The sequence below is a fragment of the Mastigoproctus giganteus genome, chromosome 2 (genome assembly GCF_048544385.1).
Source record: "Mastigoproctus giganteus isolate SK-2022 chromosome 2, ASM4854438v1, whole genome shotgun sequence".
In the NCBI taxonomy this organism is placed as follows: Eukaryota; Metazoa; Arthropoda; class Arachnida; order Uropygi; family Thelyphonidae; genus Mastigoproctus; species Mastigoproctus giganteus.
This window is the reverse complement of record NC_143576.1, coordinates 149562211-149588709: the sequence shown is the minus strand read 5'-3', so window position 1 is coordinate 149588709 and position 26499 is coordinate 149562211. Positions and strand designations below refer to the sequence as shown.

The window sequence follows — 26499 nt, the reverse complement described above, 5'->3', positions numbered from 1 at the left end:
CTCACTGTGCTATCTCGCAGACTCTTTTCGATTACTCTTTTTACAATAATGGTAGCTATAATTCTAATCATGCGATGTGAATTTCGATATAAGTCTTGACAATTGGTATGAATATCACTTATGGTCTGAATTTATAAATATGTAATATGTATAATTTATAAAACGGTAATTAAATAGCTTCTGCCAAAGAGCATGGCTCGAATAATTAATGAAGATAAACTTTATTCGAGTAATACAAAAAAGTTCAGAGTACGGTACAATTTCTCCGATATACTGTGGCTTATTCAGGATGGATTACAATTTGCATCTTTTGCTGGACCGAAAAGCACAAAGAAAAGTCTCCAGGAGAAAAAAAAAACAAACTTGCTATCCAGGCCTCAGACCGACTAACTCAGTCATAGAATTTAAAAAGTACCATAAAAGTTTCTGGCATATATATATATATATTTAAAAACAGCTGTATATATATATCTGTTTTTATGTTGAGTTATGCTTGAAAAATGTACTGGGGATAATCCCACTTGAGAAGTTAATTCCTTGTTTAAGTGGCTGCAAAGAAAGGGGCAGCTGAAGCAAAGAGTGAAAACAATCGAGATGTGAGATGATCATCATTAACTGATGCGAGCCAACTGAGTACTAGGGTACACACAGTAAACATGGGATAAGGAAGAAGGTATACCAGAAATTAAGCCGACGCAATTCACCCGAGTGCCTGGAAAACTCTGAGACATAAGTAGTCAGAATTTAGTTTTGTTTCCGTCTGTGTTTTCAACAGGGGCGAAGCCGTTAACATACAAAGTAGGTAAGTAGGAATATTGCCATTATTTTGCTATACCATTAGATATACAAAGCAAACAGGCGACCATAGTAATGAACACACTGAAGTTTAGCTATTTAGCTATCATTTCAACATTTATGGTTCTGAATCTTCTTGTCATCAAGTATTATATTTGCTTACGATTTTTTGAAATTAATGATTAGACATTTAGTGGTTCTCTAACTTTTTCCATAGTGGAATTTTATCGTTTAAATAACACATTAATGAATATTAGGTAATTAATTTTCACATCACTTGATAAAACAGTGAACATTGCTTGGATTCGAAGAGATGAAATTCAAGTGACGTGAAATATCTGGATTTTATCTGAAAATGAACAGAAAAGTTACCAATATTTTTGAACTTACAAATATTACCTTAAATTGCTTGCTATGAATAAAATTTAACTCATTTTAATATGACATTTACTTATATGTCGGCTGTTTAAAGTAAGTATCAAGGTACCTAAGTCAAGTGACATCCAGAACTCTGTAAATTGCGTGAATTCTAGGCAGCTTATATATACATGTAAAAACTCTTCCTCCGATGGCCATCAGGAATAATAATTCTAAAATGCCTCTGAAGAACAGGGATCACCAAACCTCTAAAATATCTTTCGCATTTAAAAACAGTGTGAAATCTCTGACAATAGTAGCATTCACAACTTATTTCTTATTTAACTTCGGGTTCAAATATACTGGAGAATTAAGGACTTTTTAAAAAGGCCTCATCAGTCAAGGCTATATTTTGATAACTTCAAACGTACAGAGCTCAATTTTTCCACTTGAATTATTTTGTGTTTCTTGACTAGCACACACATGTTTTTCCCATCAGCACATTGGTATTAATGAATAAGAAATTCTATAAAGTGGGATTTTGTTATTCATTAATACAAATGTGTTCGGGAGTAGATTTTTGGCGGACTGGATATTTGCAGACACTCATCAAAAGCATACACTCCAGTTGATGCACTCTTGTAAGAAAGGGGCTGTCTTTACAACTCTCACGATGTGTAAGCTATTTTAAAATTGACCTAAACATTATAGCCAGATTTTTATTTGTTGAATCAAAGAGGTCTTTTAATCTTATCTTTAAATTCCGCATTTCTTCAGGGCGTTTTAAAACTTTCTTCCCTGGAAAGAAAGTTTTGATGGGCTCTATTTGTTCTCTGTGTAATACTTTGGATATCTTTCTGTTTAGCTATTCAACGCAGTCCTTTAAAATTGCCATTCCTTTACAATCATCTTACATGCATTGAATAAAACACTGACTTCTTTACTAAACCGTTACAAAACATTCCTTCTTAAAGGCAATACGCCATGAAAATGAAAATTTCACACGCTCATTACATTTCTCTCATAAAACGTTTAGAACCACGTTCGAAATTACTTCTTTACAGCAGTAATGCGAGAAGAAAAAGATAATGTAGAGATGTGTCCAATGGATTTCAATAGCACAATATGCAATAATAACAGTTCAGCAGATGTCCATGAGAGTAATAGAAAGTTAGGTAACGTACGCAGTGTGTTTTAATTACTACTTAATTACCACTTAATTACTAATTGGTTAACTATTAATATATAATAATAATTGTTTTAATATCACTACAATTACCTCACAACACAATATTCTCTCAACCGTTTGGAATACCTTACAGGTACCGACAAAAAATAAATGATGTGCAACCTCTCCTTTAACATGAATTACTTATTGAATTCTCATTAGTAGGGATTCAACTAGACCCCTTAAATAGTGTATATCAATATTCAAGCATCCTGAAAATAATCGAGGCCGTAATTCATTCAGGTTTCATATATGGTGTTGATGTGTTTTCGCTTTCCGTTCAAGATAGTCTCATACAGGGATTGATTTAAATCTAATGACTTAGGTGGCCAATACTTTCATGATCCTCGTGCCAGCTTTAAACAGTAGAGGCTATACAGATGGGACAGTTTTTTATCCTGGAACACAGGATTACTAAAAAAAAAAAAAAAAAACGCGAGTGTCTCTCAAACGTTCCGCAAAGAAAGAACCCCATCATCGAATTATCTGCATTTGCAGCCTGATTCACCTGACTGGTATTTCAAGTAGAGAACCTAGTTTATAATGGTTAAAAAATCGCAAAATATTAGAGTATAGGCAAAATCTGGATTCGTCAAACCACATTACAACTTCCCATTCATCAACAGCGCAATTTGTATGCCATTTAGCCCATATTAGCTGCTTTGTTTATGAGTAGCTATTGATATAATCTTTTTCGGGGAATCCTTCTGCAGATATTCATAGTGTATAATTCTCTTTGTAGATTCTCTCAGAAATCAGCCGAAGTTAACTGTTTCCAATAGACCCTGTCTTGTTTGAAATGCATTTCGTTTACCATTCGCGATATTAGTCACTAATAACGATCACTTAATGCAGAATTTCCACCACAATTCCATCACTGATTTCTAATTGATTTTTACATTCACGCCATTTCCTAAAAACTCTTATTACTGTTCTTTCTGAAACACCGACAGCGAATTTAAGGAATAAGAGAGATTGTTTTAGCACAAAGTTACCCACGACGTATTGATTCGAATTAGTAAGCATCTGGACGCGTTGGATATACAAACACATCTTCATACAATTGTGAAATTGTTCTTTTATTTTTTAAATTCTGCAAAAATCTTTAGACTACTTGTATGTACGGTAAGTTCTTTATTAACAAGCCCATCATATTATACAGAAATCTCTATGTCATATTTTCAAATGCAGCATGAAATCTGCTTCTTCTCTGCACACCATCTGCTCTGCAGTTGAATGTGGAGAGAGATCTCAGGAATATGGACAGTCGCATGAGGCCTTGTTTTTGAGAATATGAAAATTTTCGACAGATGGTGTTGCCTCATTTTCTCTGAATATGGAATGTAGTCTCTCTCTCACTTTTCATTTATCTGAAAAGAATTCTCATCAAATTTACCTCTAGATTAATTAATGGTAGCATGACTGTGGCAATACGAAATAATCGACATCTAGAGAATGCGAATATATGTTCATGTTACAATGCTTATACTGAGAGTACCACATTGCAATTCTTTTAAAATTTGATATCCCCAAACCATGATAGCATCTGACGTTGAAAATCATACAGATTATGCGCTTTGAATTTTATCTAAAATTCTAGATAGTTTGGACTGATGTGCTGTGCAAAGAAGAAGCAGATTTCACGCTGCATTTGAAAATATGAAAATCCTACAATTACTCTTCATCAAGAAAAGCAATCCTTCGTTTCCCTACCGTGATGAGTTTTGTATATATAAAGCCAAATACAAATAAACAATGCTGTCATCTTTAAAAAATGTCTTGTTAGAGTTGCTCTGTGCAGCATAGTTAATAATTGTCTTAATACATTCCAAACAGAAAGGAAAAGCATGTGCACATGCGCTAAAAAGGCCATCTTCAAATGTAATGTTGTCCCAAGCATTTAACAAAGAGACCACCACATGAGATCACTCCAGGCGACTCTATCTACAGTTGTAAGGAAACTACGAACTACTCTACTTATATTTCATAATGTACCTTAGTAAAAGTTTTAAAATAAAATAAAGTCAAGGGAAATTCTGTACAGAGAGACTGTGTTCAAACACTGAACATTTGCCGAAGATTTGCCTTTTGAAACGCTTAAGGTATTTCATACGTTAATCCAATTGCCACTTTCACTAATTTGTTAACTCAATTACTCTTAGTCCGACAATTTTCAAAACGATCTTGAGTATTTTCTCCTCAGGAAACCCAAACTACTTTTCAGAGGAGCAACTTAGATGCATTCTGAAGAGTCTCTGAAGTGTCATCAACTCATAAAAGCATTAAGACGTTTTCATTTCTACTTATGCTGCTTAAATAACACTGCCTACCTTGAAATAAGTGCGGTTCGATGGAGGCCTAATGATGAATAAGCTCCTTTAATACCGCTAAGAATGGTATTTCCGAAGTCAATTTCGCTACTGTTTGCAAAACGTGCAAGTAAGAAAGTAGCAGGGAATGAGAAGGGGGTAGTAAAAATGTCCCCTTTGTAAGGTATAGTGTCTTCCATTAAAGGGTCGGTTCCAAGTAGCAAATTTTCTCTTCGTAATATATGGTTATATAATGTCATTATTATCGGTGACAGCTCGCGCTCGCTAAAGCCACCCGACTGTATTCGAAGAGACAATTTATCATCTGGGTAAAGATCTTGCTTCTCCGAGGCCTTACTGTCACCAGCCGATGGAGAGGATAATGAGCGGTTTAAATGGTTATTTTAGGGCAAATGACCCATGCAGGTAATAGAAGGAGTCACGTGTTCGGTGTCGTATTGCGTGTTATTGCTGCGATGTTATCCGAAGAATAAATAGGCTCCTTATCGAGTAGTTACTTCAGGAGAAACAAAGTGTGCGATCTGCTCTCAGTAAGAACTCAATTGCACACTTATGTAAAATTGATGTCAACTGCACAGTCGGAGTGCCTTCGACGAATAGCACTTCAGAAACAGAGTTAAAAGAGGATGGATGAGAAGAGATCTGCAAACACTGTGCACAGATTACGTGTAACAATATTTTACACGATGAGCAAATCGCGATATCCTTTATTTTTTTTTACCTTAGGACGTACAATTGCATTATTTTTCCACCTAAAATAAATACACAGACAGTAAAATAATGGCGTCGAGAATGGATAACTGCACAGTCAATAAATATAATTAAGTAAATGTGTGGAGAAATTTGCATTCACGATACACCCTTTCTATTAATAATTTCGATTTCTTTGGAGCTTTTGATGAAGGATCCACTTAAGACTAGTGAGCGCTAAATTCGTGCTTTTTAATAATTGCTTAGGGTCCTATACATTGAGAGATAACTGGTGTTGAGAGCTTTCGTCTTATCAGGATTAATTTTGTCAAGATAAAGGTAGCCATTACTAGTACACTTGTACTCCATCGTTCAACTACTGAATATATTGTGTGGAACTACTGAATATATTGTTCTTAATTGTAAAATCGAAATTGGTAGTTAGCAAAAGAATAAACTAAAACGAATTCCAAGAGGTAATCAGCAATATGATATATAAAAAAAAAGAATTCTCGTTATTTATTACTGGACAATATGATTTTTCAGAAGAAACTGACAATCGTTATTTAATCAAAATAAGCATTGGCATATTGTTTCCGCGTAATTAACCCCTTAATTAAGTTTTTGCCACCTTCCAGGATATTAATTAACGTAAAATTTCATTTCGTTATAAAATCTAATTTATCAAATTATCCCCTTTTCAGTAAAATGGATGCTGGACTGACTACCTTACAAAGATCTGGTCGGAAAATATGATTTGGAAAACCACAAATCTATTGTAGAGTAGCCAGCATGTGGTCTAAATCTCCATGCCGATTATATATATATATATTTATGTATTTCACTGTAATTATAAAGCAAACAAACCGCTATTTCGGGATTTTATCCTCCCAGACCACGAATTAATTCACTATACAGATAAAAGTGCATTGAATCCTAATTATAAAGAAACCAAACTATGCAGAAAATATAATGGCTTCAGTTTATATTTTAATGATCTCAGTAATCATGAATGTCATGATTTATTCTTCCTCTGTGTATTTAAGCGCAATGGATTTAGCAATTCCAAAAGGGAGAATATTCTAGTTTAATTTTGATTCATCAAAATTAAAGAGAATAGCACTAATCGGCAGTGGAAACTGTGGCAGAGGAGGAGATATACTACTCTGCCAGTCGTGTGGAATGGACCTGAGGTCTGATTCAGAGGAACGCAGACGGCAGAATAGCTTTCATAATTTAATAAAAATGTATAGATTAGCCATCTCTCTTTCTACTTTGGTAGAGATGCTTGAATTGACAGGGGAACGTCATATAATTTCTTTTACTTTTTATGGGTTTTCTATTTTTGATTTTTTTATTGTATTGCACATGGAAAATACATATTCTCTCTCGCGGGGCAATTCATTACGCACTTAGCATATTATCCAATTAGTTTTTGCTCTTCAAAAGCTAATTTTATCCGCATTATGTGCATTCGGGACATTGATGAGTTACCCAATTCTCCTTGAGGTAAACTGTCTGAAAGAATAACACTCGAAGTTGTTCCTTATATGAGTCATTAGATGGTGAAAATATCTAATTACGAAGTATAAAACCATTGCGAAATTTAATTTTGTCTTTCACTGGCTTTATTTATAATGGCTTTCTGTGGTTTCTGTTCTCTCTGTTATTGTTGTTGATTTTTCACGCTCGTAAGGGATTATGTTGGTGCAAAGATTTCAGATGACTGCTTATTTTTGCTGTCAGTAAGTTTTAGTTCTGATACAAGAGAGAAACAAGATATGCCTGATTAAGATTAAATTTAACATAGTTTGATTGGCATCATTGTCATATTTCACGGTAGATAACAATAATTTTGTTGAAAAAATCATTTTTCCATGGTTCTTTATGTACAGACTTGTGAGTTTTCAAAATATTTTATTAATATTAATAAATTAATAAGTAATATATAATTTAATATTGATAAATATATTTATTAATATTAAATGTGATAAACATCAAAAACATGTTTAAAAAAAATGTTCTCGAACATATTGTCACACCAAAGTTCCGAACTCTACTGGAAACCATAAAGCAAATGTTTTCCAACGAAAGAAATACTGAATTTTCCTTGAAACGTCCACCAGTTATAATGAATGTTTACGTGTGTTGTGAATTAGATCAAGGAGATACAAAGCATCACAAATGAGACGTGTCTGGCTATTACCTAATGAGACGGCTATTTTACAACAAATAAATATCGATTTTTACTGGGGAACACACGTTTTATTTGTATCAACCTGCATCACTATTGGATCGACAAGACATCCCAGGCGCACGTATAAATTTCTTTTTCATTAATTATTTTAAATATTTCTCAAAATATATTTATAAACTAAGCTGTATGCTTATTCTATCCTAGACGCACGTTTACTTTCGATTACCTTTAGGCATTAGCATCAACGACTAGTTTTAAACACGTTAAAAACCCATAGAGGTAAAATCAAATACTCTCTATTAGAGGTCAATAAAACATTTGATATATATATATTACATAAAAAAGTGGAATTGTCTTATTAATAGCCCGAATTAAGCACTGTTTAAAAATTGAGACATTGTTACAAATAAAGGTTCTCAATTTGTAATTTGATAAGTTTAGCATTTTGTTTTTAGGAAATGCTGAAATGGGTTTTGCAGGTTAAAAATTAAATGTCACGTTTTATTGAAGTTCTAATTTTGATGCTGGTTTGGTGGATTTAATGCATATTTTAATGAGAAAGCTAGAAGAAATGATAATCTTAGCTAAGATAAGATTACCTGAAATTGGGTTTTTTCGGACTTTAAGAGCAACTACATATAAAGTTAAAATTAGAAAACTCTTAAAAGATGAACGTATTTACTTGCTCTTCATCATATCTCAACCAAAGTTTAAACATTTAGAACAGACTTTCATATAATATTTAATTCATGAATAAAAATTACAATTTTAATTCAGTATCTTCATTTATCGAAACTCAAAACTTAACAGTTTTGCATTTTTATACAGGGGATTGGCATATGTTTAAGAAGATGTGCCAGTCTCCTGTAAAGAGGATTAAAACTCATCCCTCTTCCTATAACAGTGAGTACAGTAAACCCTCTATTTAACGGATCTCAGTTTAATGGTCTTAGAAAATAATGGGCAGGGTCCGTATAGGACTTGGTGACATAACGGACTCAATGTGATGGTATTTGCCATTAGTTAAAATGTTTGAAATCGTTCAAAATATTTGCATAGTAAAGCGAAATGTGCCAGGGAGCTAGGACTTTACTCACGATCAAATTTATCAACCTGTCGAACGTGTCAGACATTCATTAGTCTTTTGAACGGCCACCGAAGGTACTCAAGAGCTCTTCAGACTCCGAATAAGCAAAATAGTAATATTTCTAGCTCTTCTATTTCAACAGTAAGAGCAATAAATACATATTGCAAAGTTTAATGCTTTTGTTACATAGTGCAGCGTTTTTCATAACATTCCGACAAATTTGGAAACTGTGTTTCTTTCTAGTTTAACGGAGGGGCCAACCCCCACTACACACACTCCGTTAAATGGCAGCTTTATTGTAAAAGCAAGCTGGTTAAGCAGAATTGATGCAATGCAAAATTTTAAAAATATAATTAGCATAAAATAAAAGAAAAATTGCTTTAAATTATAAAATTCTTTGAAAATATTAAGCATGTAAAATTATTAATTTATTTTACTAAATTGCTCTCGCTAGAACCTTACCCGTCGGTTTCCTCTGTTTTCTCCCCTTATTTCCCCTCTTCCTGTTCTTTCCCAGGTGAGAGAAGTTTCAAATATTATTATTACTTGGCCAAAGTTTAAATATAGTTTGAAATTTTTCATTTTTCAACACAGTTTTGATAGTAAAATCTCCCTAGGTTTGTAGACTCGACTTTAACCGAAATACGAGTATCATTCAGCTTTAGATTATTAATTTTGAATTATAACAGTTATTCTTTTAATATAATGCAAATGTTAACTGAACCAGAAACAGTTCAAAAGGCGAGTTGAGATTATTAAAAGTTATTATTTAACTGATAGAGAAATTAAATAATGTTCCGAAGGATTTAATAGTTAATCATCGAATGAACACAACAGTAAAATTCAATTTGACTATGAGTAAAGGACACCCTGAGGAAGTTAGCATCTTTTTATGCCGCAACTATGATAAAATGAAACTGAAATATATTTTTAGCGATTTTTTTTCTTTATTTATAAAACACTATAATTTACGGACTGTTTGGAAAATGTACATAACAAGCTAATCAAAGAACATAAGACTAAAAAACCTAAGGTTCTTCTCTTATATCATCTACCGGATTATCTTCCCCATCATCTTCATCGGTTACATCTTCTTCACTATAAGTTATCCAGCTCTGTTCCACAATAGCAGCTACCCTTTTCTCGTACTCTCTTCTGTTTTGTTGATAAAGCTGAGCTGCTAAACTGTTTGCTGGACTTTTTGGATTAGGCTCATCCAAAAGGGACTGTATTGATGTTAAAATAGCCGATATATCGTAGCTTGGACTCCATCGATTTTGAAGTATATCAAGACAAATACTACCATCAGCATACACATTGGGATGGAACATTTTTGAAACAAATCTTACCGTTGGTGGTTTGCTTGGATATTCTTCTGTAAATTCCAGCGTGAGCTTGAAAGTTCCATCTTCAAAAGGTGTGGAATGAGGTCCAAATATTATAGCATTCCAGACCATCAAATTCCCATCTTTTGGAGCTCCACTTACTCCTGTGGGAGGATCTTCCTGCAACTTTTTGAAATCTCTCATAAGCCTTCGCGCAGCTAGAGGAAAGTTTTCAACTAGTAAATTTTTTCATGTTCTGGGATATTTTATAAATTAAACCATGTCAAAGCAATTCCTTCTCTACCATAATATATTCGTAATGCAAGAATGCTACAATACAATTAGATGTTAATCTAATAATATTATTTCAAAATAAAGGCATAATTTATATTCCTGGTTCCAGGTCTTTAATCAGCAAAAAGTATTATTGTACAAATTGATCAATTATAAATATATTTGGCATCTTAGCGTTTCCAAAGCATTCTAAATAATCCCAGCTAGTTGATGTGCACAGCGTTAGGTTAGGTGTGTGTGTTAAGGCTATGAGGTACCAGTATACTGTGTTAGTTAATGTGTAATTTCTTCGGTCGGTTTGCTGAGGGAAAACCTCGGCTTCTGGGGAAATAGCCGTCCAACCCTCACCTGAGATTGATGATGTTGTTGTTGTTTGGTTTTTAGGAGCATTAGCAACTAAGGCCATATTGCTCCGGGGATATACGGTGATCATTCCCTGACCTTTTCGCAACTTCCGTATTTTCTGGTCACTGGCTCGAACCCCGGTCTAATCAAGAAGCGTGTGCAACGCACTGCTGTTCCTGCTCACCTGGCTACGGAGGCGCCTACCTGATATTGACTAACCAAGACGCATTGTGATCTTGGTTAGTCAATCTTGGTTAGGCACTCTGATCCAAGCCCGAGGCGGGATTCGAAACCGCGACTTTGGGTTGCCAGGCAGGCACTTTACTCATCTGGCCAGCCCGGTCGGCCACATATTACTCATGGGCAGATGAGTTGATTTTCGGGTGTCCCTAATATTACAAGTTTTTTTTATATATATAATCACTGTGCATCTTCAAAAAATAAACTGTTCTTACGTGATGCTCGTTTATTAAAATTATTCATCGTGGTGTTCAAAGTGTTGGGAGAGTATATTTCTTGAAACATTAGATAAATATGTTTTTTCAAATTATTCTTGATGGTTATGAAACTCATTATTCGTCACTCATTACATGGAGAACGAACAATAGGACATTGAGCACTGATTTAAGAATGTGCATTATTTATATTTTTCCAGCCCACAAATTTCGACAGCGTGTCGGAAAGATTTCCTTTTATCTTTAATGACATAATCGTAAATTATTAACTTTGATATGTTGTCTATTGTAAAATATATTGCCTAATTGTTATCAGTTAAGGCAATATATTTTCATTAGGTAATAATTAGGCAAACAAATAACAATTTCGCCTCTTACACTCTGCTGCTGCTTTATTAGGTACACGCCTGCTATGCACACAAATGGTTTGCCCAACAACGTTGCAAGTCACATGACCACAGTTGTGGATATAAATAGAGAAGAACAACCTTTCTAGTATCAGTTAAGCGTACAAACCCCAGCAATAATTGGGAAAATAGTGATCTAACGGACTTCGAACGTGGCACGATAGCAGGTGCAAGACGTGCTGGACAAAGCATCTCTGAAACGGCAGTTCTCCTGAACTTTTCACGCACACAGTTTCAAGGGTGTATCGAGAATGGTGCAAAACAACAGAAAACATCCTCTCAACGGCACTCCTGTGGAATAAAATCGCTTGTTGATGAGAGGTCAGAGGAGGATGGCTAGAATTGTGCAAGCAAACAGACGATCCACAATATCGTACATCACGTCATCATGTACATCACCTTGGTGCGCAGAACAAAATATGCAACGGACCACTAGTTGCACTTTGTCGCGCATGGGCTGCAACAGCCGACGCCCACATCGCGTACCTTTGTTATCAATGAAGAACAAGAGAGCACGCCTCCTGTGGGCACAGCAACACCAGCACAGGACTATCGAGGATTGGAAAACAGTTGCCTGGTCTGACGAGTCGAAGTTCCTGGTGCTTCAAGGCTCGGAATTTGTCGAAAACAACATGAATCCATGAATCCGTCATGTCTGATGACTATTGTGCAAGGTGGTGTGGGGAATGTTTTCTTGGGACACGTTGAGTCCATTGATACCCATAGATTCACGTCTGAATAGCACATCGTACCTAAACATGGTTGCTGACCAAGTACATCCGTTCATGTTGAGTTTATCCTCAGTCAGATGGTTACTTCCAGCAGGATAATGCGCCGGTGCACAAAGCCCGAATAACTATGGAATGGTTACAGGAACATGACAATGACTTTTCTTTGCTGCAGTGGCCCGCTCAGTCCGCGGATCTCAATCCTATTGAACATCTTTGGGATAAGCTGGAAAGAGCTGTTCGTTGCAGGCCTATCGTATGAGGTTCCAAGAGACATCCTCTCCTCACCGCTGATCATCATAGATGGAAAATGCTGTGGTGTCAACGACACGCTGGTTGGAGACTGAAAGACTGAAAACCAGCGTTCTGGATGATTGAATCCAAAATATCTGGTACAATAGGCCGACGGACGGCTTTGTGTGTTGCGCAAGCAACGCGAGTTCCTGACCCCATCGTGCATGGCGCCCACTGTCCAGGCAGTTTGCAGTGGTTGCTTAATATGGGACTTGTTTTGCTGGCAACAATTAGGACCCCTAGTGCATATGAACCACCGTTTCACTGGTAAGGCCAACTGGCAGCTCTTAGGAGAGTATAAGCACTCTACAATGTTGCATTTTTCCCGGATAGAAACGGTATCTTCCAAAAAGATAATGTGCAGTGTTATCGGACCCGCACTGCATAAATATGGTTCGACGAACACAGTGAGCAGCATCACTGTGTTCGTCGATTGATTGGCCTCCATATTCGCCTGACCCATCTAATTAAACATTTATTGGATGATTTTAAACCGGAAGTGAAGCGCATGGACATGCAACCGTCTTCTATTCCGACGCACGCACTTTGGAAATCCTCGCAGGCAACATGGCCGCAGATTCTTACGGACCTCTTCAGATATGTAGTAGAGTCAATGTCTAGGCGAGTAGCTGCTGTCATCCGTGCGAACGGTGGCTGAACACGGTATTAGGTAGGTTGTCATAATTCAGTGATCACTTAGTGTATATTGCCTCGCCTTCGTATAAATGAAAGAATCAAACTTGAAGATGTAAAAAGAAAAACTGCAAAAAACTACACATATGAGCCATCCTACTGAATGGCTCATATGTGTAGGGATTAAAAATCCATTGAGTCTCTCAAGGTGAGTGAGTTTGACCGCAGGTCCTTCACCCTTTAAGGAAATTAGCATTGGGAAAAGCTTGTTTGATTTTTTCTTCAGGGAAATCGGAATTTTCATCCAGAACATAGATAAACTGGTCACATAAAATTTGCTGATGTACTGGCACCTCACGACACCTGTATCCGCGTTAATTCTATATAGAACAATCCAATCAAATTCAGTCAACGTAACGTATGAATCTTCATTGCACATTATACAGAAGAAACGCACGCGAAGTGAAATCTAATGTTAGAAAAGAATCCAAGTTTAAGCAGGTGCCTTTAAACTTTTTAAATCAATATCGAAAAAGACTGGATAACAAATTATAAATATTTACTGCTTGGTTTGAAGATGAATCAGTCAAATGATTAAGTATGGTTATTGACAGGAGTCCCTAATAATAAACGGTAGGATCGTGGTGTCAAACACGGATGTAGAATATCCATTGTAAAATTGTAAAACGTGTATCACCCTAATTTGAGAAGAAATAGAAGAAAAAATGGATATTTACCGAATTAATATTCAACTATTATAAGAATCTCTATTAGGTTACGGTAGCCTTCTCTCTATAAATATACAAATTAAACTACATATTTATAATATTTAAAAGAAATGTATTGTAAATTTTCAAGAGTATATTGAAACAGAACAATAGGAAGATCATAAAAAAATCGATATAATGAACAGCCATATTCTTACCCATAGTACTGGTAGTCATCTTCCTAGAATATCTGGCCTAACGGAGTCAGAGTAGTTCCAGTCTTTAGACTGATTTCACATATTTTAGAATCCGATCTCCAGTTTTCTCTGAACTTCCCACAAAGATTCCATTTACATTCAGAGTAGACGTTGGGATGACTAAAAATCTGGTACTATGGCTGGCCAACAATGGACTGCCCAATACAGACGTTGCAGAAACTCCATTTATTCAAACACACAGAGGACGATCAAACTTTCATAATTTATGGGTTAACAAAAAGACTACAATTAGAATGTGAGTGAGATAACAATGATTTCATTTTCAAATAACAATGGCGTTGTTGCATCAAATACTCATTTTAAAGTTTACCAGTGCTGATATCCAAGAAACTGCTTTTCATATTGATCTGCATTTCTGTCGAAGAAAGGTAGGAAAAGTTCTTTACATGTTTCTGTTTTTGTCCTTGTTCACCTGTAGTAAGTGGAAGATTTATAAAACTTAAAAATATGAAAGTCTTCCACAAATTAATTTGAACTTGATCCATCCCCAAAATTTTCTGACCTGTTTGACCATTTCATTATATTTATTACAAAATGCGATGGCCATTTAACTGCCCTCTACCCAATGGCAGCATTTTTATCTTTTCAATTGCGGGTTGGTGAACCAATCCGTCCTTTAGATTTCACATATCTGTCAGAGCATCCATTGTGCTCCTTCTGATCACCGGCTACGGACGGAGTTTCATAAACTCACCTCCGTGTGTGTTAATAGCTTCATTAACGTCAGTTTTAATTCATTCGTTTGCTGAACGAAGACGTTTAATTAACGCAGGAACCCCGTGAATAACGATTCGAATCGGGTACATCGTCATCAGCACGTGGGCCAAATTCTTCCCTTTTATTTACTGCGGGATTCGTTATCAAAGGTCATTCGTTGCTTGAAATTCGGATGGAAAATAACTGCTCGATTAAAGCTGTTTGGTACACATCCATATTTCATAACACCACGTCTGGTGAGCATCGAATGCACGTAACGCATCTCCTTTAATTAACGTCACCACGCCTAATTTACACAACACGAACCATTCTCCAGAATTAATTTATTCTGCCATTATTTCGCTATTTTAATTAGCGATTTTTGGGATTTATGATGGAATACAAATTGAGCGGATGTACGTTAAACGCATAAAACAATGTGCGATCTTTAAATTACGAATATTTGGTTGAAGATATCTCTTTCAATAAAGATGATCGGTTAAACAGAAACAGAGGAAGATAAAAGGAATGAGAGAAAACGAGAGAGACAGAGAGGAGAAATCTGTGTGGGATTTTTATTCTATAAACATACAGCAAAGCCTTCTGGGATTATCGACTTCTCTTAATATATTCAGGGATCATTCTCGAAGGGGATTCTCTTAATACAGCATAACTGGATGAAAGACAATGTCATACTTCTAAGAGCTTTAGCAAGTGCAAATATTCAGTATTTCATTATTGCTTATGCAAATAATAAACGTTGGTAGATGACAGATTTCGAAATAAATGTAATTTTTTTGCAAACTAGGTGGTGGTTGAAGAATAGCGTCATCTCTTGATATGAACAACCGTCATATGTTGTATGCTTAAACAGTGGTATTAATTAGAATCGAATCAAATATCCAAGCGTTACAGGCTACGTAAATTAACTTTACAAGATTTAACCAAGTAGGAAGGAAAATTCCAACTTAAATGCGAGAATTATGCAGAAATTAAAGCTTACTTATTTGTTTGTAACTTCCAAAACAGCAAAGTTGTTTGAAAAGGAAGGCAGCGGATATTAAGGAATAAATCATGCCTTTTCCGATAGTGTTTTTCTTATTAATAAATGTATAAAAATGCAGCTCAGAGGATGCTCTACATATTGGGTGGCTAATATAAACCAAAAAACAAAAACAAAAGCAGTTGCCCTACTTGAGACGTAGACGAAGTGCTCCGGTTATCAGATTTATGCCAAAGAGACTAAGCCGACAAGAGTTCATCAGCAACTGAAAGCTATTTTTATATAACAATCGTGCCAAAGAATGAGTCTGTTTGGTGAAATCAATTCAAACAAGGAAGATCATACTGCTTTTTTTTATTATGAAATCCCCAAAAACGAGAGGTATTAGAACCTATAGTACTTAGTATGCATGGAATGAAGAATAAGAAGATGAAAGAAGATATTTGTTGACATTAGACTTGAACTTCTGTAGACTGTAATTTTCTGGAAATATGTATGAAGAAAGGTTGTTCCTTCCTTCATAGTTGGTTCTGTGAATTTGAATTTGGACAGTAAAAGGATGTTGACTGGTAGCGGCACGTGTTCGGACTGCTTTGAAAGAGAGAGCAAGGATTGTAGAAGCCAATTCAGAAGAACAGTGCCCATGGAAGTATCTATTGAAAAAGGCATGCAGCACAAACAGTACATGTATGAGACAGAGAGGGGAGAGATTCTGTTAGAGATGAGTCTAACCTAACTACCCACTCTTGAATGGAATCTAAAAGCCATGAACGAGGTTTTGAGAGCACAACCCCAGTTGTGGGAACAATATTCCACGTTAGGGCATATTTGCTATTGGCACAGAGTGCACAGCTTTTTGGAAGAAAATTAACTCCGCGAGCGAAAGAGAAAAGCCAGTTTTTTTAGATTCAGAGGAAGCAATATTTGTAATTTCTTATACCAAGAGAGCGAGAAATTGGAAGTCATGTTAATCCCCAATAGAGATGTATGATCTTGCCTAGAAATCGGAGTGTCATTGAAGATAAGCATAGAAACAGAACAATACAATCATTTTTGCGAGATATAAGACAGGACTGAGGTTTAGAAGGTTTGAAATCAACTAAGTTGTCTTCACCCTACTGGAGATTTACCTGTAAATCAGCATTTAAAAAATTGGTAGTGGATATCCGAGAAACTGAATCTGTTTGAGAAGGGCATGGTTTCTCAAACTGGAAAGTGGAATGCAATATGCTATCATCAGCAAAACTGTGGATAGGATTTCCGGTCAATAGAAGAAGGTAATTAATGTACAAGAGAAATAGAATGGGAGAAAGAACTGAACCTTAGGTTCAGTTCAGTTATGAAATCCCCAAACACCTCTCGTGTTTGGGGATTTCATAATAAAAAAAAAGCAGTATGATCTTCCGTGTTTCAAATGATTTCACCAAACAGACTCATTCTTTGGCATGGCATGATTGTTATATAAAAATAGCTTTCAGTTGCTGATGAAGCTATCTACCATCACCCGCACTGAGCGGCCAGAAATAAAACTGGATACCCAATTACAAGGCGAGATTTTAAGGTGGAGTGTGGAATAAAGGATTCCACGCCTACAAGAGTAATTTCACTGACAAACAAGGTTGCGTATGGCCATAAGAGAAAGGCTCCACTGGAGAAGAGGCCATCACCAAGTTATGATCTGAGGTGTCTAGCGGACTACTCACCTCAACCGTGTACTTAGAAGGGTTATTTTAGTGTGTTTATCTGTCTGGATTGTCTGCTATTCTGGTAGGTAAATCAACAATCTGTGCGAGTTCATTAGTAATTGCAAAAGATTCTGCATCTTGACCAGCTGGGTCCATGTGACTAGAAAACGAAGACAGCTGGAATTGTGAACATTAAAATCACGAAGGAAAATTAATTATTTCACTGTTATGAAAGTTGGACTGGAAAAGGTCAAGTTTCAAAGAGAGGAAGTCAAAGCGTTCCAAGTGATTAGTGGAGTTGGGAGAACGATAGAGGTAACAGATGAATTTGACAGAATGTAATAGAGAGTTTTTAAACCAGAGAATGTCCAAAAGAGGAAATTCCAAATTACTAAGTCTCTGACAGGGAATATCCGAACGGAAATATGCACAAGTACTACCTTTGAAGCGAAAGGAATCATATAGCGAAGAATTTGGACAACTGAGATGGGCAGTGGTTGAATTAACTGATAATTAGAATTCAGTCAGGAAAGTATATGGGGTTTGGTAGACTGTAAGTGAAAATGGACATCGTTGCATTTAGAACTAAGATATGAATATTTGTGGAATGAACAAGAAAGTGTTTGAGAGGTTTAAGTCTTTTCGCAGATAAGTTTGCTCTATTAGTTTGACAATTCATGGTGTATTCAATAATAAGAAAAGGTGGGCAATATACTGTATGAACTAATGAAATTTTTGGATATGGCGTATACATGGTAAGAATATACCCAGTTCCTTGACATAATGTGTCCTCGGCAATACCCCCCATCCGCATAAACACTACTCTGACTCCCTCCAGTCACTATCTGGCAGAGTAGAAGCAGCGAGATTATACATTGGCTGATCCCGAAGCCTCCTAGAGAGTTACCAATTGGTTCGTCCTGGTACTAACTAGCGGCCGGCCTGTGAACACCGTTTTAAAACTGTACCCTAGAAATGTAAGGAAGATTGTATCTCGCCATAGTAACAAAGAGGGACAGTATTCCTCTGTGTGGTGTGGGCTCCACACCTCGATCCCTGCTTACGTTTGTTAGCACATGGGGGGGGGGTCACTGACAGTGTGCTAGGCGCCGTATTTCAGGAGTTGCACCTGGGAATTATAACCAGGGTTACTAACAGTCCCACCATCGTGAAGGTGCAAGCAGAGGATTTGGATGTCAGAGACCGGATTTCGCCGAAATTAGGTCCACCTGATTTGAGTGTTACCTAAATATCGGGTTTATCAGCGTTTTAGCCACCCATGTAGCTTGACATATCTCAGAGAATGTCTGCAGCACCCTGAAGGACCATTCATATTATACCTTAAGAATCTTACTGTTATCCGCATACAGCAGTCTTACTTGTATTATGAATGCGATTGCGTGTTCATTCACCAAACAGAACTTTCCCTTCCTTAATTTCATTTGTTCAGGCTTTAGAATAAACATTTGGCAGAGAAATTATTCGTTGATGACGATGAAGACGAAAAGTTCACTGAAACCCACCCTGCGGAATGGGAAGGGTCTTGAATTTTTCGACAGAGGAAATGCACTCATGCTACTTTGACACAGAGTGACTGAATGTGCAGTGTGACTAATACGAGATTGCATCAGTCGGTCTCGGTAGTGGATTGTGTAATTTTAACCCCGCCAAAGTAACTGACTGGGATAGGAGAGAACAATTCGAGTCCTCCAAATAATATGCTCAAAATATGAGAAGAGTAAAGGACCCATTGCAGTGGGTTCTTATTTCTTCCTTTTCGGTGTCAACCCTCGAAGAAAGGTTTGATAAAACTTCTGGAGGGAAGAATATTCCCTTCCCGACTTGATGGTATTGTCGTGCTTTGCTCTCGTCTACTCAAAGGAAACGTCGGTTTCCATATTTCGTGACACTGTTATGTTGTTATATTTTATAATAGGCGGTCTCCGCCAACTTTTGGATTGGAAACACCCCTGCCATGTATTTACAAAATAGTACAAATAAAAGTCAGAGAAAATTAAAAAAAAAAAGAAAGACAAAAACAGTTTCAGTTATCAGGAATGTATTGCTCAAGGCATAGAGTTCAAATAAGGCCCGAGTAGCTCCTCGAGCTACTTCTTGAAAGTAGTGGCTATTGTAGTTTAAGGAGCTGTCATCAAGTTTACGTAACCAACGAAATCACACAACATTATCATTTTACTGTAGTATACTATAAAATGAACGATAAAAATAATCTTCTTCATGAATAGGGTCTGAAGATGTTCGTGCCAGTAACACAGTGACATCAGCTACTCAAGAACCAAGACAGCCCCATAACACTATTATCTTAGCTATCATAAACCTGTATGACGAAGATGAGTTGCAAATTTCTCTTCTTTTTTTTTTTCATTTTTGTTTTCCCAAGATGACTATACCGGAATATAAAACTGAGTAAATAAGACTTTTCTTTTTAATGTGACATTTTTGTTAAAACCTTTGGAATATATAGGACTGGTATAATTGGAGTACGTTATTTTTTGTCAGTAAACATTTATATATTCAATGATGATAATTAGGCTAAAACAAAAGAAAAAGTACGGTTCATTTCCATTTAACAATATTCGTAAATTAAACACATTTGCAAGGTGACTTTGAATTTCCAGAAGGAACTTTAAAGTCACCTCACAAATGGCTTAATAAAATCCTTTAAATGGCTTCATAAATAAGTTAAGATTGAATTTACGAATTTAATTGCTATTGTTCACTTCAAAGTAGTTCCTTCGGCAGCTCCACAAGAAGACAATTTCTTCTTCTTCCGTGAATAGTAGATTGCTGGAACTTAATTATCGATATCGATTTTAGTACACTGGAAGTACATCGCTCAACTTCCTTTGAAGATCCAAAGTGTTTCCATTTCATGTAAGTTTTTATACTTAAGCATTCAGATAGAACCGTACTGGATGAGCAGGGAGAATATTCCATCTGAATGATACATTTTTTCGCCAAAAAACACACTTATACGAATATAATACACTTATATAGATATAAATTACATTTGGGAGTCGTTGCTTTGTTCTCGTAGTAGGGCTTTAGGAACATCAGTGACTAAGGCCGTATTGCTCCCTGAATATTGTATGTAAATTGCGTTCTGAGGTCAATTTTCTCTTTGCTGGAAAAAACCATGATACTCTCGCCTGAGACGGCAGCTGTAAAATCATAATTACTATTAATAGATTACGACAAAGAGTAGATGAGAAATTCATTTATATGTGTTTCAGTAATGTACAAAGAATGGACAAATTCATTCCAAAATTACAGGGTTATGCAAATGAATTCATGAGCAGCCAAAACTGTTCTCCGATAACTCAATGAAACATACGCTAATAAGGTGTTTGATCTCAATGGGTACAGGCGTGGCATACGTGGGCGACATCGATTCCTGCTGAGAACAAGGCTGTTAATTAACGCTGGAAGTAGAAATTCCAATTCCTGATGCAAACTTAGCGATACTTCTGAAAGGGAGTGTGCTGTGACTAGCAACCCACCTGCCTAGAGTCTCTCAAGCGCTCTCTGTTTGATTGCGATCTGAGGATCTTTCTCATCGGGCTGGCCAATCCCATGTGGATTTTCCAAGCAGATGAGAAAGAGAGAGTAACAGGTCGAGATGATGTTTATGGGGTCAGTTTAAAACTGTTCTGTTTCATAAATGAAGAATAATTGATTCTATTTTGATTTTTAAATATATTCGCGCTTTGTATTCGTTCCTTAGCATTTGACTACAAGTTTTTTCTGTGATTTTATATAGCTTTCATTTAATTCTTCGAAAGCATTGTTAATGTAGTTTAAAACAAAACACGAAGAGAAGTTACTTTACTTAGGAACTGGTATCAGTGGCGTCAAACAAATAAATATTCCATACTCGTAAATAAACGAAAGTAAAAAGAAAGGCATTTATTATTATTAAGAAGGTTCCCTCTTGTCATTGTAAAAATGCATAGCGTGATCTATAAAAATAAACAGCACAGTTTCCTTTTTTTGCGTTTTTTCCAATGTGCATTGAAGCAGTTTTTGTTGGCGCATTGTCCTCGTTGTTCACAGCAAACACACGCCTGCTGTTTGAGGAACACCGTGGACTGTGTAGGCATACGGAGTCATCTAACTGATTTCCGAGAAAATCTCGAGGCACGTATGCCCAACATGTGCTCCACTGCATCTTTTTCAGTTGTACTTCTCTGATGTTCGTGAGGTGTCAGGCTGAACTTAAATACGTATATATTGACTATGAAGAATATCGATGGTTGCAGGAAGGAAAAGTGCGCCGGAAAGAAGAAGAAGAAGAAATAGCTGAATGTCAGCCGCAGATGACAGATGTGAGAGTTCCAAGAATAAATGGAAGCTTCCTGCGCATCATTCAGCGCCTTTGTTTCTTGTTTGTTTATTAACTGTGAAAAGTTTTAAAAAAGGACATTAAAGAAGGCAAACCATTCATGCTCCACCATCAGGAAAATGTTATTACGGTAATGTAGTGAAAGGGCTTCGTTGTGAAATATGTGGCATTTCCACCATATTTTCAATAACATATTTTTTCGAGATTCCGGATTTTTTTTGCTTGGTTACCGCTCTCTAGCGGATAATCAAGATGAACATACTTTGCTTTTCTTAATCGACTTGTGGTTTATTTTTCGGAAATCCTTTGTATTTATTTAAGTTTATTAACCAGGTAAATAAACGTTGAGTTTGATATACTCATACTTACGTTCTGAGGAATTTTGTTTAAAATCTGGGAAGCACCCGCGAACAGCTAGTCGCTAGCAGGGATGGCGGGTATATTAGAAGGAAAAGAAACAGGTCTTCTAAATCAGCTGTCAAGTAGAAACCTTGCCTCGCCATGATGAGATGAAAATATCCGTGTTAACCTTATTTGTTACCGTTAGATTCATTTCTGATATTCACATGATATTTGAACGGTCCGTTGATAATTAAACTCTGTAAAAATTAAAGGCTTCTAAGCGATTAACTTTTATCTATACGGCAAATTAATTATTACGAGTGCATTGAAGCAGCACAAATCGAAAAGCTATAAGGGATGATAAATTACCTGATCGTTCTCTAAGTATCAAAACTTGATTTGTGACTATCACGTAGGCAAACGAGGCTCCATGAGAAAAAGAGTAAAATGTTTTCACAAATGAAAAAGAAACTTTGGGCATTTATTTTTTGTTCTGGTCGAGTACAAATGGATAAATGAAGACGATAGTTTAACCTTAGTAGTAAGAGTCCATCTTACTGTACTTCGGTGGAAAGTTATACCAAGACAAAGGACTTGCAGTTCAGTCTCAGAGAAGCTAAATTGCCAGTACGATTGCTACGAAGACAAATGCAAAGGTGTATCTAAAGTGTGAGAAATTCAATCTAAGATTATGACTTATGTTTTAGTTGTCTAATTACAGTTTCCCTGTAATTTAAATAAAGAGCTGAGGATTTTAATACAGCCATCCGTCCTCAACTTGAATATTTTAGGATCTAAATATGCGAAGTTCTTAAAATATCCTCGTTAGTGGGAATTTCTCACTCTGTGATCGTGTCTGCACCCTTCCCCTCTCCAGTAACATGCTTTACATTTATTGCAGGAGCTTACCAGTCTTAAAAACTGCCAGTGGCAGTCGAATCTACAACAAGTATAGTGAATAGATGATCAATTGGTCTTCGTAGTGCAACCAAATAAATCTCGGAAGATATTTCACTTAAGCAGTGTGGAAAAGTCAGCTAAGTGCTAGAGTTCATCATCATCAGCCATTTTCAATCCACAGAAGGATGAAGGCCTCTCCAGCAACTTTTCAGTTCCTTCTGTTTTGACCACTGGCCATCCATTTACTACCCACAAACTCATGAATTTCATCTATCCATCTCCGCCTTTGTCTTCCAGGATTTCTTCTAGCTCCTCTTGAGTACCATTCTGTTATTTTTTTGGAGGTTACTTTACACCTAGTGTCGACGTTAGCTTGAAAATGTGCTTTCTTAACTCGGAAATGTTAACATCTATTATCTAAGCAACATTCAATTAGGCTTATCCTCCTTGCCAAGGCATAGTTATACTGTTCCCCTCTCAACTGGATAAGGTTAAACTGGAACCTTATCAATGACTACAGGGGAACTTATTGATGGACTTCAACTTCAAACAAGCGTATAGAAGTCTTTTCTCTCAAACGGAGTAACTGGCTATTGACATTAGAATACACGTGATTTATAGATACGAGAGTGTCCATCACAGTCTGAGTTGCCTTGGCGCTAACTCAAAATAATCCATTTAGTATATGGGTGCATGAACAAAGAAAACTAGCCAAATTTCGAATATTGTTTATTATTCATTTGTTCATTATTATTTAGATATTGATTTAATGTTAATTGAAAACTACTGATTCAGTAGTTCTTTTAAATATTTCTATTTATTTTTTAATTCGACTGATAATTATAAAAAAAATATGTGCATATATAATACGACTCGATGTAATCCTCTACGTTTCAGATATTTTTATCATGTTTTATTAACGAAACTATAAAATTAGATGTACAATATTCGATGTGTAAGTTGTATTTCAGTTATTTTTAGCCATTGGATTAATCAGATCATATTATTTTACCGTTCTGTATTTAGTAACAAGAAAACAGGGCCAATGAATATCAAGGGACAACCCGAATGCTGTCAACATAGTTTCCAAAATAACTTGTCAAACTCTCCGATAACTTGCTTGCCACTTCTGATTCTTTAGAGATATATCAACACCAAGAAGAGACACGGGATTTATGTTTTTATTGAGTCGCTTAAATGTAGTCTTCCTGTCGCTCTGGCTACTACTAGTATCGAGGGAAGCAGAACGAAGCTGAGTATTATCACATTTCGGAGGCATCGTGTGTAATAAGAGTGCTCCTGCCAGGTTCAGTTTAGAACGAAGCTGCGACTTGAGCCAAGTCAGCAGCGGAATGCACGTATGGCATAATAAACATCATCCCCAGGGCAGGCTTCTGAAATAACTCAATTGTCCTACAACCTGAGCTTGAAAACATGCGTTTTCAGATACAGAAGCGTATTTTATAGCAGTAAGATTTGTCGCTGACTCCCAGAAACATTTTATATTGGCCTCGATGTTACAGTGACGCTGAAAAGAATGCACTAACGAAAATTTACAACAGCAACAAGAATAGAAAATTGTTCTTGTAAATAAGTTCACTGTACTCTGCATATAAATTTGCATAAAGAAAAATATAAAACGAAAAGAGAAAAAGAAAATCTTAATTTATATTTGCTGTATAAAACGAAAACTCCTAGAATAAATTATAAATTTTTGAATTTTGAATTTATAGGTTTGCAATATAATTGGTTAAATGGAATACAGCGAAATCTATTTTTAAGATATTGGACGTGAATGGGTTTTTCTTTGAAAAAGCTCATAGTTTATGATAACTTACAGTTTATGTGCAGCTCTGTATTTAAAAGTTTAGGGTCAGGATATTTTTAAGATTACTTTTTTGGATTAGAATTAGTATTTTATTGAATAAATTTGTCTACTGGTATATATGATTTATACTATAAATAGCTTGACTTGACTCAAGAGGGTATTGCCATTGAATATTCATCTTGGGATCGCTGTCTTATTCCTTGTACTGATCGTGGCATGAATACGGAGCTAACTGTCAATAATGGTGATATGTTTCTGTGTTGTCCTCAATGTCATCGATCTTGAATCAAACCTTGGCGTAATATTTGAGGAGAGTGAGATCCTGGAAAACGAATCGACGATGTCTTGGGAAAGAAAATAAACTGCAAGGGCCATAAAAATTCAATTGCCCAGCACTATGCCAAAATATTCTACCCTAGGGACGGATCATCAAGCACTGACTGCCTTGCTTCCAAAAAAAAGTCTAATATTAAACTTTTTTGAAAGATTTTGGGAGATTAAATTGTCAGGAAAACTGGGATCATTTCTGTAATAAAGAGAGATGGAACCTCAAAAAAAGTATATTTCTTAGTTATAAAAGTTTAAGGTATTACAACTGGGCCATCAGTTCTTATGAGGACAGTGAATATCTATGTAGGAATAATGATAAAACAAAAATAGACTTACGGACTTCTAAGGGTAATGGGGATAATATTTTTCAGCATGGCTTGACCTAGTTAGTAGGAGGAGTTTGTTTAGTAAAAATGAGATTAATTTTAACATAAAGATTGCACAGTGGCTTAGCTAATGCCATAGATGGGATCTTAGCGGATTAGGGAAGCTTCTAAGTGCTGAACGAGAGTAGTAGAGTTATTGGAAAGATACAGTAAGTAGAAAGACCAAGGTAATTCTTGCACCTTCCTTTAGAGTACATGCATGCAGATTCGGCTTTCTATACGCTCTGTAAAAGCCAATAACATAGGCACTTAGATTAACAAAGGACACAGACCATAGAGAAATGTTTGTTTAAATAGGTATAAGGGATTTATCCGGGGTAGCGAAACGTAACGAATTTCAAATGTTAATCTTTCAATGTACGTAGTAATAACAGAAGCACTGTGAATAATATTAACTAATTTGTGCTCCTGATCAGGTCAATAAACGCTGGTATTGTAGGGAAAACTGAAACATGGTACTGTCCAGAGATATGGGATGAAGAATTTAATTATATTACATACGGAGCGTTTAGGAAAGATAGGAAGAGCCAAAAGGGAGGGAATGGTTACGCTTCTTATCAAAAGTTGCCTAAAAGTGGCCAAATAAAAGTTGAGACTGTTTTGTGTAAAATGTCTTGTGATAAAGGAAAGGTGCTTGAGAGGGTGGGTAATTGGGCCAAACGACTCTCAGGAGTACGATAATTTTTTTAACTAGTTTAAATTAGCAAGTGATAATATGAAAATGCAAGATACGAAAATGCTATTGATATTTCAAAGATATGAAAGTGCAGAAGCCGATATTAAGTAGAGAAGACAATGTTGTAAAATGAGAAGTGT

The 26499-nt window shown here is 36.1% G+C and overlaps 1 pseudogene; it reads right to left on the bottom strand.

The window, feature by feature from the left end:
• Positions 1–9712: 9712 nt before the first annotated feature.
• LOC150089654 (ubiquitin-conjugating enzyme E2 A pseudogene) lies at positions 9713–24418 on the bottom strand (annotated as a pseudogene).
• Positions 24419–26499: the final 2081 nt, after the last annotated feature.